Source organism: Piliocolobus tephrosceles, chromosome 9, assembly GCF_002776525.5.
Source record: "Piliocolobus tephrosceles isolate RC106 chromosome 9, ASM277652v3, whole genome shotgun sequence".
NCBI classification, from domain to species: domain Eukaryota; kingdom Metazoa; phylum Chordata; class Mammalia; order Primates; family Cercopithecidae; genus Piliocolobus; species Piliocolobus tephrosceles.
The window spans coordinates 11,450,673-11,466,629 of NC_045442.1; the positions used below are offsets into that span (position 1 = coordinate 11,450,673).

Here is a 15,957-nt window from a genome sequence, read left to right on the forward strand (position 1 = left end):
GATCAAGAGAATATCTTGCTGTTGCTGTTTTTTGTTTGTTTGTTTGTTAGTTTTTTTGTAAGCAGATGAGTAGACAGATAGATCTTTGCTGTTGTTCTGGGAAAGTGGCTCAGATCAAGCAAAACAGAAGATAATCCTTTGCCAAAGCGAGGAAGACCAAAAGATAGCTATAAGTAGGCTGATCACATAATTGATCATTCAGACCAGGGGACTAAAGGGATAATATTAATGATTAGGCCTAGACAATGGCTGTAGGCCAGGGCTGCCCTGGAGTCCTGTAGACTGATGGTCACCCGGGCTTACAGGTCATGAAAGAGGAAGAGTGGAAGGACTTTCCAGCTATCTGAGCAGTTATCAGGGCAGTTGGGTTACAAGCAACAGAAACCCATTTGATTATGGAGTTGGGGGGAGGTTAAGAGAGATTGGAAGGATGGTGATGAGAGGAGGGTCTCATAGACTCCAAAGGAAACTGGAGAACTTTCTGGGAAAGAACAGGAAGCAGCTGCAGGGACCTGGGTGGCACGCACCAGCAGTTGGTGGCTGTTGTTGTCAGGCGCTGCCTCTAGCGTGAGTCGGCTCTCCCACAGCCCATCTATGCAGGGTTCTTCTGTTCAATCCAGATTCTCAGCAAGAGGCCCCAACTGGCCTGGCTTAGCTCAGGGGCCCACTCTTTGGCCCCTGAGGGCAGACACCTTGACTAATTCTCCCAAGAAGAATGTGCACTGGTGACTGGGTAGTTCCCCAGAGCAACATCAGAGAAGAGAAGAAGTGGGCTAGCTGGTAAAACCAGCAGAAGCCATGGAACTTGATGACCAAGAACCTCAGTTGACCTCCCCTTTGCTTCCCAAATAGCACTTCACCTGCATCACAGTCATGGCTATGTTCATCCATTCACCAACAAGCATTTCCTGTGCAGTCGCCATATGGAAAGAGGTGTTAGCCGTTTCTGAGAGACAGCGGTGAGCAAAATGCACATGATCCTTGCCTCACAGAATTTCTATTCCACTTGGGCAGACAGGCTTTTCTTTGCCTTTTAATTGCCTTAATTGGACTTTTTAATTGCAAAAGTATTAATAATATATGCTTGTTGTAACAAGTGAACCAATACAATGACAGGAAAGAAAAATTTAACATAGCTGCATAATATTACTTTTTCTACTTTTGAGACAGTGTCTTGCTCTGCTGTCCAGGCTGGAGTGCAGTGGTGTGATAAAGGCTAATTGCAGCCTCAAATCTGCTGGGCTCAAGTGATCCTCCCACTTCAGCCTCCCCAGTAGCTGGGACTACAGGCGTCCACTACCACACCTGGCTAATTTTTTAATTTTTCTAGAGCCAGAGTTGCCCAGACTGATCTATATTGCCCAGACTTGTCTTAAACTCCTGATATCAAGCAATCTTCCTTCCTTGGCCTCCCAGAGTACCAGGATTATAGGCATGAGCCACTGTGCCTGGCTCCATAATATTTCATACAGTGAATGCATCATTATTTATTAAAATATTCCTCTGTCAAGTCATTGAGGTTATTTCCTACATTTTATTCCCATAATAAGAACAATGGGAACAACATGCATATACATTATTATGGCAGTTTGCATACATGTGTGTATGCAAATATCTACACATGTTACCTATATCTCTATCTGTATATACATGTGTGTGTGTGTATGTATGTATATCTTTGTGTTATTATTTTTATTTCTATGAAATAGTCTTCTAAGTGGTATAGTTATGTCAGAGATCTGTATCTTCAATTGAAATAGTTAATACCAATTCATTTGCCCCAAAATTGCAGCAATTAACATTCCCATCACCAATTTATAAGTGGTGGTGTTTTTTTCACAACATCTCCAGTACTAGGTACTATCATCATATTTATTTTTGCCAAACTGGGGAGTGTCGGATGGTTTTAGATTCTTATTTTAATTTGAACTTTCCTGGCTACCAGTGGGGTTGGGCATTCTTTTATCTATTTATTGGTCCTTTACTTTTTCTTTTCTGAAAACCACCTAATCATAGGCTTTCCGCATTTTTCTACTGGGTTACTGTAGTTTCCTGAGCATTTTTTAAGGAGTTCTCTATGTACTGGGGACACTAACATTGTGTCTGCTATACATGTTGCAGAAGTGTATCATTTGTCTTTTGACTAAGTTTATGGTAAACAAATTGTTTCATTAGGTATGAAATATGTCGTGTGTGTGTGTGTGTGTGTGCGTGTGTGTGTGTGTATTTCCTTTGCCAATCTCTAATTTGAAAACATATCTGGGGGCCAGGCCCGGTGGCTCATGCCTGTGATCCCAGCACTTTGGGAGGCCGAGGCAGATGGATTACCTGAGGTCAGGAGTTCAAGACCAGCCTAACCAACACGATGAAACCTTGTCTCTACTAAAAATACAAAATAAGCTGGGCGTGGTGGCGCATGCCTGTAATCCCAGCTACTTGGGAGGCTGAGGCAGGAGAATCACTTTAACTTGGGAGGTGGAGGTTGCAGTGAGCCAAACTCGCACCATTGCACTCCAGTCTGGGCAACAAGAGTGAAACTCCATCTCAAGGAAAAAAAAAAAGAAAGAAAGAAAGAAAAAGAAACGTGTCTGGATACAAACATGGCCCTGGTGTTTGTACCGACCTGCCGGTGTCCTCATTTACTATTGCATCCATGCATGCATGTGTGTTAAGAGCATCTTTGTCTGTTCAAGTATCTTTTGAGGTACACTTCGGTTTAGAGCAATGTATATTTTCCTTGATGGCTGAGTTTCCACCTTGCATGAGGAGGCTTCTCCCACCTCAGGTAACACATACATGCTTTTCTGATCCTTTTACCTCACAGGAGCCAGGATGATGAACTCCTCAGCTTAAAACCCTTCACCAGCTTCCCACTGCCCTAGACATAGACCCCCGAATCCTCAATGTGGCCTAAAGGAATCTGAGAAGAGAGAAGAGGGTTCCATTCTAAAGCAGACCCGGTCAGTACAGAATAAACCCCACACGGGACTCGCTATGCCCACGGAGCACCGCTTCAGTTACAGAGAGAGGCAGGCTAGGGTTTGCACTCAGCTACCCAAAGCTCCTGCTTTCTTAGATCAATATCTAAGAACTTTTTTAGCTGATCTTGAAATCCAGGGACATCTCAACGGCCTGGAAATGTGTTCTTTTTCATCCCACCAGGCAATCTGCCCCTTCATGTGTTTTGAGAGCCTGTGCCGAGGTCCCTGCGGGTGGGCAGGAGCTACCTACAATGGTCTCTCAGCTCCCAGACCCCTCCTGATTCCCCAAACTCCCTCCCTGCCAAGTAGACCAGAGGGACCCAAGTCTAAGCAGCACCTGTCCCTAAGACACCCTTCTTGGTCTCTGAAGTGGCTGAAAAGTACCCATCGTACTTACCGTTCTCAAGCCCTCTTGCCCACCACAGGCGTGTTCACAGCAGGAGCTTCCTGAGTGGAGGAACTCGCATCACAGTGGCCTCTGAGTTACAGGAGAGCTGGGGGCTGGGCGCCTTCTGAGCCTGAAGCCGGGGAGTGCTCATCACATCCGGGGCTCACCGTTTTCTTCTTATGGGCCAAGGGGCTTTGACAGGGGGAGCTTGCCTTTGGTTTCCTGGGTGGTTGTGAGCACCACGGCAACAGCAGGGAAGGTTCCAAGCACTTCCTGTTCCGGGGCCGGGTTTCAGCTCAGGCTGGGGCTGTGTCCAAGGCCCTGGCTGATGGGGAGAAGATGTGAATGATGGCATCTCAGGGACCAATGTGGGTGCCAAGTGCCTCCATTCCTGTTCCTCCTGGGGCAACCCAGGACAGAGCCTGAGTGAGAGTCAACCCCCAAATCCTCAGGCTTCACCTGTAAAAGGAGGAGATTAGACTGGAAACTTCTCAGATCCCTCCCAGCTCTGGCATTCTGGGCTGCTCTATTTCTAGTGTTTTCTGGGTTTTGACAAAAATATTTCAATAAAAATGGAGGGTTCTGTATTATTAAAAGCTATGCCTAATGAGGTACTTTGTTGATTATGATGTTTAACGCTGCTCTGTCTGGGAGCTAAGGACTGCCTCAAAGTCAAGGACAAGACCAAGAGCCTTCAAGCTGGCATCCAGAGTGAAGGCGTTTGGATTTTTTTGTTTGTTTTGTTTTGTTTTGACATGGAGTCTCACTCTATCACCCAGGCTGGAGCGCAGTGGTGTGATCTTGGCTCACTGCAACCTCCGCCTCTTAGATTCACCGGGTTCAAGCAATTCTCTTGCCTCAGCCTCCTGAATAGCTAGGATGACAGGTGCCCGCCACCACATCAGGCTAATTTTTGTATTTTTAGTAGAGACGGAGCTTCACCATGTTGGTCAGGCTGGTCTCGAACTCCTCAGGTGATCTGCCCACCTCGGCCTCCCAAAGTGCTGAGATTACAGGTGTGAGTCACTGCGCCCGGCCCTGAGTACAATCTTGCAGTGTCCTCAGCAACTTGGCCTGTGAAGCCCATGACCCGAACTAGGGGATGGGGAGGTGGAAGCCACATGGGTCAGGGCCACGTGGGTCACCATGGGTCCATCAGAGGCCTGGACCACCACCCCAGGGATCACAGAAATCCCTAGTTACAGTAACAGGAACCCGGAGGCAGTGCAGCTTGTAAGACCTGACGCCAGCCTCTCCTAGGTCACATACATCCTAAAGTAAAACAGGAAAGTAGCTGTGCTGTCTCCTGTGGCTGTGATCTAGAAACTATGAAACACTCTATAAATGGGAGGTGCCCCTGAATTTATCTCCCCCTCAGCCCTCAAATTCTGTGATTCTACCCCTCCCAACACCGTATTCTGCTTTGCAGAGAAGCTGATCACTGTGGAACATTCTGTGAGTGGCTCACCCATCTCTGCATCCCCAGAGCCCTGCAACCAAACTTGGACTTTAGAAAGTGCTCCATAAACATCTCTAGAATTGGGTAATTGGATGTACTAGTCCGTAACCACCACTCTGCCTGTGCATATGCTTGAGTGCCACATGCATACGTGTGCACATGTGGTTATGTATGCATAGGTATGTCTGCTTCTGTGTTTGGGCATGAACATGGCCCTGGTGTTTGTACCCACCTGCCTATGTCCTCATTTGCAATTGCATCCATGTATGCATGTGTGTTAAGAGCATCTTTTGGCTGTTCTAGTAGCTTCCAGAGGTGCACTTCAGCTTAGAGCAATGTCTCCTGGTTGTGCACTGGATTTCAAGAGGTTTCGTGGTAGTATACAACTGATCCCAGCAACTGCCACCTGGTTGGGGAAGCAGCTGATTGTCAGGTTTCTGGTGTTTAGTAGAAGCAGCAGCAGCTGGTGCTGCAGTCAGGATTTGAGGTGGGGTCCAAAGGAACCCACTGCTGCTCACCTCTCAGTGTAGCTCTTCTGGCGATCCGGAGGTAGGGCGGGACGTGCACAGTAAGAAAACCGGTGGGAGAATAATGTAGGTGACAAGGGGCTGAAGACACGGGCATGTCTTGGGGAGGGGGGTTAGGAGCCCCGGTTCAGGGTCTGCCCACCATCCCTAGACCCTCAGGGGCAGCACGAGACAGGAAGCAGGCCTCTAACAGCTGCTGCAGGGGCCTCAGGAGCCAGAGGCGGAGGCTGCACTCCTGAGCCAGGTGTGGGCCTCCCTCAGGCTTGAAAAACAAACACTTGTTAGTGTATTTTCCTGTTACAAATGCAATGCATCTATAGGCACAAATTCAGAGGCAAAAATTTTTAACAATAAAAATCATTTGGATTCCACAGCCAAATTCAGCATCATTAATAGTACATCAACATTTTGTATGTATACACACATTTTTGACAATGCGGTCCTACTGTACTTACTCTTTAACCTGAGTTGTTTGCTAAGTGTTAGACATTTCCGCCTGCATTTTTGTGCATGACTGTTAATGGCAACACTGTGCTTTGTTTTTGTTTTTGGTTTTGCTTTTTTTGAGATGAAGTCTCACTCTTGTCCCTCAGGCTGGAGTGCAATGGTGCAATCTCGGCTCAATGCAGCTTCCGCCTCCCGGGTTCAAGCATTTATCCTGCCTCAGCCTCCCCAGTAGCCGGGATTACAGGCGCCTGCCACCACACTCGGCTAATTTTTATATTTTTAGTAGAGATGGGGTTTCACCATGGATGCTGTGCTTCTTGACGCAGAGGCAGATGGGGACTAGGGTAACCAACGCCCTCTGCTGGACATGCGGCAGCTGGAGGTGCAGCCCACCCCTCAGGCTGAGCTTCCTTCCAGGGCAGTGACAGAGGCTCCTCTGGGCACTCATGCACGGGCGTGCACACACAGCCGCTGCGCACCTTCTCTCTTCCCTGACCATCGTGTTGCTCTCCATTCCCCCTCAGGTCTGGCCCATGGCTTCCCTCCTAGCCCAGTGCCAAGAACATGGGGGCGGAGACGGGCTGAACAGAAGTCTGTGTACAAACAGACAGATTTCCTCTCTCTACACGGCTCCTTTCCCTCCACCCCAAACTTTTCCCTGCTAACTGTCCCTGGAATGTGGGGCCCCACGTAAGATTTCAATTAACAAGTTTGAAAGACATTACCCTGGACCAGCTTGACATCCCACCTGCTCCATCATGGGCCAACCTAGGGATGCCTCCAGGTATCACTTCAGGGGTGCAGTTGAGAGCGGGCTCCCTCTAGTGGCCACTCTGGGGAAGCGTCCCAGGATGCCACGCTCCCAGCAGTCCTAGGCAGAACCCTGGCCTTTGTTGAATCCATCGCTTTCTGCAGGGTCCAGCTCAAGGATCCGAGGCCTTTCAGCTCACCCCTAGAACTCTCAACACATACATCCCCTACAGATCTCCCAGGAGCTGAGCTATTGCCCAAAGTCAAAGACAGCAAACACAAATAAATGGAAATAGCCTCCAGCATGTTTCCCTGAGAACTCTTTCCTGGTGGTGTCAGTAACTGAGCCCCTTGGGCCCAGCCTATGAAGCAGCCAATGAGCTGGAAATCCGAAGAGCAAAGGTCTTCAGTGACTCAGACATCAAACCTCGCTGAGCACTGCCCTTGGCTGGAACCCCATTATGCCAAAATCTCCTATGTCACAGTCAGGGGGATTATGAAGGGAAATCTATCTTCTTGCACACTCGGGCATGGGGAGCTTATTACCTTGCCAGAGAGCCCATTTCAGCCCACTCCATCCAGTCACCCATATGGAGAGGTGGTGGAGTACACTGAAAAGAACACCCAATTCTGACCTGGTTCTGACTGGCTAGCTGTGCGACCCTAGACACATCCTTTACCTCTATTGAGGAAAAGAGAAAATCCGGAGCCTCAGGGGCCTGGAAGATTGGAGATTCTGTGCCTGAGAGCCCCAGTGCACCCAGCCAGGGTACAGGCTGCTCTAGGAGTGCTGCCTCCAGACCAGCCCCTGGTGGAGGCCTTGCATGAGCCAAAAGACAGACAGACCATGGCCGGGTGTAGTGGCTCACACCTGTAATCCCAGCACTTTGGGAGGCTGAGGTGGGCAGATCGCCTGAGGTCCGGAGTTTGAGATAAGCCTGACCAACATGGAGAAACCCTGTCTCTACTGAAAATACAAAATTAGCCGGGTGTGGTGGTGAGCACCTGTAATCCCAGCTACTCAGGAGGCTGAGGCAAGAGAATCGCTTGAGCCCAGGAGGTGGAGGTAATCCCAGCACTCTGGGAGACTGAGGCGGGTGGATTTCTTGAGGTCAGGGGTTCAAGACCAGCCTGGCCAACATAGTGAAACCCCGTCTCTACTAAAAATACAAAAATTAGCTGGGCATGGTGACGTGTGCCTGTAATTCCAGCTACTCAGGAGACTAAGGCAGGAGAATCACTTGAACCCCAGAGGCAGAGGATGTAGTGAGCCGAGATCATGCCATTGTACTCCAGCCTGGGTGACAGAGCCAGACTCTATCTCAAAAAGAAAGAAAGAACGAACAAGATTGGGTCAGAACTGGCCATGAACTTGCTGTGGAACCTTGAGGAAGTCCTCTCTTTGGCTCTGGCTTCCAATTTTCTCATCTGCCAAAAAAGGTTCAGCTAAAACAACTCCTCTGCTCCATCCACTGTTGATCCTTTTTTCCAAGATGTTCTGGAGTGTGGTGACGTCAATGCAGCTGGCCTAGGGCTGCTTCATTCACTCACTTAGACAAGGTCTGAATGTCAAGATTGTATCGGGTGCTAGAGATAAAATGGACAAAGAGAAGGATGTGCACTACCTTTGCAGTCTCTGATGTTATTTGCTTAAAATTGTTCTTTAATACTGGACTTACATTTCTACATAACATTTTTATTATGATGTTTTTAAAGTAAATTTATTTTATCAACGAAGTAACATATTTAGTATGCTGGTTTATTTGGAATATACATTAAAATAACTACATAACTTAAAAAAGGTCGTACATGAGCTGCCCCTGAAAATCACCTTCCATGCCTGGGCACCTTACTTTTGGAGGTTTAACATCTGCACTGTAAGGCTCGCAGTGTAGTCAAGTCAGTGAGCTGCGGGAATTCGTAGGAGAGGCAATCAACCACATTAACCTGCTTTGTCATTCTGATGCTTTGACATCTGGGGCCTTGCTCACTCTGGAGGGACTGCCCCTCCCAGGGCTAGCTATTAATAATTCCTAGAGTTAGTAAAGGACTCCTACAAGCATGCCTTTCATATACAAACCAAGTAAGCTAGAGCCTATACCCCAACCACCTCCCTTATCTTTTTTTTTTTTTTTTTTTTTTTTTGAGACGGAGTCTTGCTCTGTCGCCCGGGCTGGAGTGCTGTGGCCGGATCTCAGCTCACTGCAAGCTCTGCCTCCCGGGTTTACGCCATTCTCCTGCCTCAGCCTCCGGAGTAGCTGGGACTACAGGCGCCCGCCACCTCGTGCGGCTAGTTTTTTGTATTTTTAGTAGAGACGGGGTTTCACCGTGTTAGCCAGGATGGTCTCGATCTCCTGACCTCATGATCCGCCCTTCTCGGCCTCCCAAAGTGCTGGGATTACAGGCTTGAGCCACCGCGCCCGGCCACCTCCCTTATCAAGCTGTCAAACTCAGGGCCGCTATCCACTTGCCCTAATCACCCAGGGTCAAATACTACCAGATGAGAGACTATCCCTATACCCCGGAGCCCACTGAAATTATTCAAACTCACCAATTCTAAACCTGATTACACTGCTTCCCTCATTTCTTCCCATGGGATCCACAATAAAGGCTCTTGCCCATGTTTTCCCCTCACCCCTTATGTCTCCTAACCTTACTGCTTCCTTGTGTGCCCTTGTGCCCAGTGGTGGGGTATGCCCCCTCCTCTTGAGAATTGTAACAAACTACTCAAAGGCAATTATCTCCTTATCTATTGGCCTCGCCATATCTCAATCATAAAATAATAATAAAACCTACATTTTTAAACACTGACCCAGGCCCAGGGGTTCGAGGAGGACTCCCTGGAGAAAGTGACATAACAGAATAGAAGTTAGCTGAAAGACAAAATGATGGGGATAAGGGTGAATGTCCCAGGCAGAGAGAACAGCATGTGCTAGGCTGGAGTGGAGAAATAAGGAGCCACTGAAGGAATGGCCCATACAGTCTGATTGCAGTGCAAGGTGAGAACGGAGGAAGGAGGAAGGAAGAGGAGAAGTGGCTCAATATCCCAGGGCTCATAGAGGCCAAGGAGTCTGAGTTTTATGTAGTCCTATCTCTTTTGATCTCCAAGTTAGTTTTTCAAATAAACCCAAAAGACAGTCCATGAACTCTCCAGATTCTGCCATTGAGAGTCCGGCCCTGAGAGTGCAGAAGCCCTGCCCGGCTGGTCACCACCAACCTGGGGAGGTACCACTGGTCCACTGACCACCCAAGGGAAACAAACAAAGATGAGGAAGAACAAGGCCACTCCAACGCATCTAACAATGTACACCCTAGGTGAGCCCCACTGCGGCTTCTATCCACTGAACAAGCAGAATTCTTTCTATAGTTCACAAATGCAGTGGAGGAGTCCAGTCCAGACTTGAAGGCAGCACCACCAACTAGACTAAAGAATGGATGTGAGAACCCACCACATGTGCTTGGGAGCATCCTCACCCCTGTACCTCATCTCCCCACCACCTTCTGCTTGGAATTCCTTGTAAAGAAAACACTTCTCCAGGGATTGTAAAGGATGTGGGCCTTTCTGTCATGAAGACCTGGGATTGAATCCCGGCTGCCTCGTTTCCTGATTGACCTGAGCAAGTCTTCTAACTTCTCTGAGCCTGTTTCCTTCTTGTAAAATAAAAATAGTTTTCATTCACTAGATCATTTCAAGACTAAAAAGAGATAGTACTAACCTGAGTGAGCCATTGTGGGTGCTCAAATGTTAATATCTTTCCTCCTTCCAACAATCCTTGGGCATACACACACTTTGACCCTATCCATACACAGCTCCACCCTGCTTTGTTCAATTTTTTCTAGTGAGAACATTGTGAAAAACAAAGAGGCTTTTGTTCAGGATCTGGGCAAGATGGCAGAATAGGAAGCTCCTGATCTTGTTCCCGGACAGGGAAACTAACTTGACGACATACAGCTCAAAAAGCCTTTTGAGATCCCAGAAATGAGTTAAGAAGTTGTTGTACCCCCATGCAAGCTCAAAGCAAAGAATAACCACATTGAAACAGGCAAGAAAAACCATTTCATACAAAAACAAGATAGCCCTTCCCCAAAGCCAGCACAACTTGGTGCAATCTGGAGCAAAAACCTCATGATTTCTCCACTGGGAAAGAAAAAGAGGACTGGAATATGCACTCAACATTTCAGCTTTTTGGCACAATGCCCACAGAACTAGTTTCTGTCTCATCTTTCTTGGAGCAATGATGAGGAATTGGCATATTTTGGGTGCCTGGGTATCACTGAGAACAAAAGAGAGCTCAGTGTCTTGTCGCAGTCCCACAGAACCTGCAGCACTACCAACAGACATTATAAGGAACAAGAGCCTACAAGCTCCTGAAAATAAACCAGCAAACCTTTCTATTTGGGAAGTTATACACACAAGCCCAGAGAAGATACATACTCAGAAAATGTTTGTGAGGTCCTCAGAATCACTAGCTGAACTGATTGGTAAAGGTTTTTCCCTGTAGGATGCTGGTCTATAAAGATGGGAGGAGAGACTGCTGTGATTGTTGTTTTTCAAATGAGCAAATCACAGCAAAAAATAGAATAAAAACAAAACCCCACAGCACATGAAACAGGAAAACATAATCCAATCAAATAAATGCCAATCAAATAAATCCAATCAAATAAATCCAAAAACTGCCCCTAAAAAATGGAGATCTATGAGTTACCTGACAAGGAAACAAATATAATCATCTTAAAGAAGCTCAGTGTGCTACAAGAGAACAAAAAGAGACAAATGAACAAAATCACGAAAATAATGTATAAACAAAACGAAAATAGCAAAGAAATAGAAACTTAAAAAAAAAACAAAATGAAATTCTGGGACTGAAGAATACAATAACTGAAATTTTAAAAAAATCAGTAAAGGGATTCAACAGCATACTTGATCAAACAAAAGAAAGAATCAGGGGAACTTGAAGAGATGTTATTTGAAATTATCAAGTTGGCGAGGGGAAGAAGCAATGAAGAAAAGTAAAGAAAATCTAAGAGACACATGTACCCCATCAAGCAGACCAATACACATATTACAAGAGCTTCGGAAAGAGAAGAGAGAAAAGGGAAGAGAGCTTATTTGAAGAAATAGTAACTGAAAACTTCACAAATCCGAGGAAGAAAATGGACATCCACATTCAAGAAGCTTACAGGATTCCAACTAGACTAAACCCAAAGAGGCTCACACAAAGATATATCAAAATCAAACTGTTAAAACTAAAAGACAAAGAAATAATCATGCAACAACAAAAGAAAAGCAACTCATAATGTACAAGAGAGCAATTATAAGATTATCACAGATTTCTCAGCAGAAACGTTATAGGCTAGAAAGGAGTGGAATGATATATTCAAAGTGCTGAAAGAAGAAAACTGCCAACCAAGAATACTATATCTGACAAAAACTTCTTCTTTTTTTCAAAGATGAAGGTGAAATAAAGACCTTCCTAGATAAACCAAAACTGAAGAAGTTCATCACTACTAGACTTGTCTTACAAGAATTGCTAAGGGGAGTTTTCAAGTTAAAATGAAAAAACAATAGATAATATGAAAACAAACAAGAATAGAAAGCTCTCTAGAAAAACTAAATACATATACAAATTCAGAATCCTGTAATACTGTAATTGTTGTGTAAGTCACTTAATTCTTATACAGAATTTAGAAGATAAAAAGCTTAAAAATAACTGTAACTAGAAAACTATGTTATGTTGGGCATGGTGATTCATGCCTGTAAACCCAGCACTTCGGGAGGCTGAGGCAGGAGGATTGCTTGAGCCCAGGAGTTTGAGATCAGCCTGAGCAACATAGTGAGATTTCATCTCTATAAAAAAAAAAAAACAAAATTAGCCAGGCATGATGGCATGCACCTGTGGTCCCAGCTACTCAGCAGGCTGAGGTGGGAAGATCACTTGAGCCCCAGAGGTTGAGGCTGAGGTCCTCAGAATCGCTGGCTGAACTGATTGGTAAAGATGATATTATGCCACTGCATTCCAGCCTGGGTGACAGAGCTCTCCCCACTCCCCACCCCCCACAAAAAACCAAACCTATGTTAATGATTACAAAATATGAAAAGATATAATTTGTGATACTGACGGCATCTAACTTGAAAAGGAGGAAGTATAATTATCTCTGTTCACAGATAACATGAACTTAAATTTAGAAAACTAAAGATTCCAAAGATGCTGATAGAACTAATAAATGAATTCAGTAAAGTTGCAGGCTACAAAATCAACACAAAAAAACCAGTTGCATTTCCATGCAATAACAATGGACAATTAAATAGAAAACTAAGACAACAATCCCACCTATGATGGCATCAAAATAAACTTAACCAAAGAGAAAGACTTGTACACTAAATACTCCAAAACATTGCTGAGAGAATTTAAAGAAGACAAAAATAAATGGAAAGAAAACCCACTTCATGGATTGGAAAACTTAATAACATTAAAAGTAACCTGCAGATTTAATGCAATCCTATCAAAATCTCAAAGGCATATTTTGCAGAAATAGAAAAAAAGAATCAGGCCAGGCACGGTGGCTCACGCCTGTAATCCCAGCACTTTGGGAGGCCGAGGCGGGTGGATCAGGAGGTCAGGAGATCAAGACCATCCTGGCTAATATGGTGAAACCCCATCTCTACTAAAAATACAAAAAACTAGCTGGGCTTGGTGGCAGGCACCTGTAGTCCCAGATACTCAGGAGGCTGAGGCAGAATGGTGTGAACCCGGGAGGTGGAGCTTGCAGTGAGCCGAGATTGTGCCACTGCACTCTGGCCTGGGCGACAGAGCAAGGCCCCTGTCTCAAAAAAAAAACAAGAAACTTAAAATTCATATGGGATCTCAAAGGACCCCAAGTAGCCAAAACAATCTTGAGAAGGAAAAACAAAACTGGTGGCCTTACCCTTCCTGATTTCAAAGCATATTACAAAGCTATAGTAATCAAAACAGTATGGTACTAGCATAAAGATAGACATATAGGTCAATGGAACAGAATAGAGTGCCCCAAAATAAAACTACACATATATGGTCAAATCATCTTCAACAAAGATGTCAAGGCTACAAAATGGGGAAACAAATGGTGTTTGAAAAATTGGATATCTATATGCCAAAAATGAAGTTGAACCCTTACTTTACACTATACACAAAAATTAACTCAAAATGGATTTAAAACCTAAATATATAAAACCTGAAAACTATGAAACTCCTAGAAAAAACATAGGGAAAAACTTTTCTTTCCTTTTTTTTTTTGAGACAAGGTCTCTGTAACTCAGGCTGGAGTACAGTGTTGCGATCATAGCTCACTGCAGCTTCAAACTCCTGGATTCGAGCAATCCTACTGCTTCAGCCTCCTGAGTTGCTAGGACTACATGTGCACACCACCACACCCTGCTAATTTTAAATTTTTTTTGTAGAGACAAGGTTTTGCTATGTTGCTCAGGCTGGGAAAAACTTCAGGCCAGGCACAGTGGTTCACATCTATAATCCCAGCACTTTAGGAGGCCAAGGTGGGCGGATCACCTGAGGTCAGGAGTTTGATACCAGCCTGGCCAACATGACAAAACTCCATCTCTATAAAAATACAAAAATTAGCCAGGCGTGGTGGCAGGTGCCTGTAATCCAGGAGAATTGCTTGAACCCAGGAGGAACAGCTTACAGTGAGCCAAGATCGTGCCACTGTACTCCAGCCTGGGTGACAAGAGTGAGACTCCAACTCAAAAAAAAAAAAAAAAAAAAAAAAAAACCATAAAACTTCATTACATTTGAATGGCAATGATGTCTTGGATGTGATGCCAAAAGGACAGACAACAAAATCAAGAATAGACAAATGACACTACATCAAACTTTAAAACTTTTGCACTGCAAAGGAAACAACCAACAGGGTAGAAAGGTAATGCATAGAATGGCAGAAAACATTTACAAACAAATTTTTAATAAGAATATATAGTCCTGATTAGGAGTTAATATTCAGAATATATAAAGAACTCCTACGACTTAACAATAACAAAACAAACAACCTGATTTTAAACTCAGCAAAGGACCTGGATAGACACTTCTCCAAAGAAATACAAATGGCCAAGCAGCATGTGAAAAGATGCTCAATAACCTGAATCATCAGGAAAATACAAATCCAAATTACAATAAGCTATCACCACACACCTGTTAGGGTGGCCACTATCAAAACAAACCAACAGAGAGTAAGTGTTGGTGAGGATGTTGAAAAACTGGAATCCTTGTGCACTCTTGGTGGGGATATAAAATAGTGCAGTTGCTGTGGAAAACAGTATGGTGGTTCCTCAAAAAATTAAAAATAGAACTAGCAGATGATCCAACAACCCTGCTTCTGGGTATACATCCAAAAGTACTGAAACCGGGATCTTGAAGAGATATTTACATTCTCATGTTCATTGCAGCATTATTCATAACAGCTAAGCAGTAGAAGCAACCCGAATGTCCACTGATGGATGAGTGGATATAGAAAACACAGTGTATACATACAATGGAATACTATTCAGCCTTTAAAAAGAAGGAAAGTCTGTCATATGCTTCAACATGGATGAACCTTAAGGACATTTTGTTAAGCAAAATAAAATCAGTCCCAAAATGACAAATAATGCCTGATTCCACTTAACGTGAAGTATCTAGTGTAGTCAAACTGTTAGAAGCAGAAAGTAGAATGGTGGTTGGTGGTGGGGAGAGAAAAAGGGGGTTGTTCAATGCATAGAGAACTGTGGCTTTATGAGAATAACTTTATCATTGTAAGATGATAAAGTTCTAGAGATCTGTTGCACGACAGTGTGCACTTAGGGTAAGGTACAGTGGCTCACGCCTATAATCCCACCACTTTGGGAGGCCAAGGCGGGAGGATTGCTTGAGGCCAGGAGTTTGAGACCAGCCCTGGCAACGTAGCCAGACCCTGTCTCTACAAAAAATAAAAGATTTAGCTCGGCATTTTGGCACATACCTATAGTCCCAGCTACTCAGGAAGCTGAAGTGGGAGGATCACTTGAGCCCAGGAGGTCGAGGCTGCAGGGAGCCCTGATGGTGCCACTGCACTCCAGAGTGGTAAAGCAAGACCCTTTCTCAAAGAAAGAAAAAAAAAAAAAAAAAAAAAAAGCATGTAGTTAATCCTGTACTGTACACTTAAAAACAGTTAAGATGGTAAATTTTATGTTTAACCTTAATAAAAAAAGAGACAATGTTAGAAGAAACAGTAATTTGAAATGTTGAAATTCACATTTCAAAAAAAAAATAGAGGAAGAAACCTCAGTACCTTACCAGGGCCAAGGAGCAGATGAAAGGAGCAACCACCAGCAAGCCAGGCAGTTCTTGCTGTCCCCGTCGCCTCCCTCGCCTGTCCCATGCACAGCACGGATGGCTT

General features: G+C 44.8%; 1 protein-coding gene across 2 annotated transcripts in view; it reads right to left on the reverse strand.

Moving 5' to 3' along the window:
- BTBD16 (BTB domain containing 16) overlaps positions 1-3,603 on the reverse strand; it is a 68,169-nt gene extending 64,566 nt beyond the window's left edge. For both annotated transcript variants that reach the window (XM_023224396.3, XM_023224397.3), the window contains exon 1: positions 3,379-3,603. The gene's annotated coding sequence lies outside the window, so the exon portion shown is untranslated. The remainder of the gene's footprint in view (positions 1-3,378) is intronic.
- Positions 3,604-15,957: the final 12,354 nt, after the last annotated feature.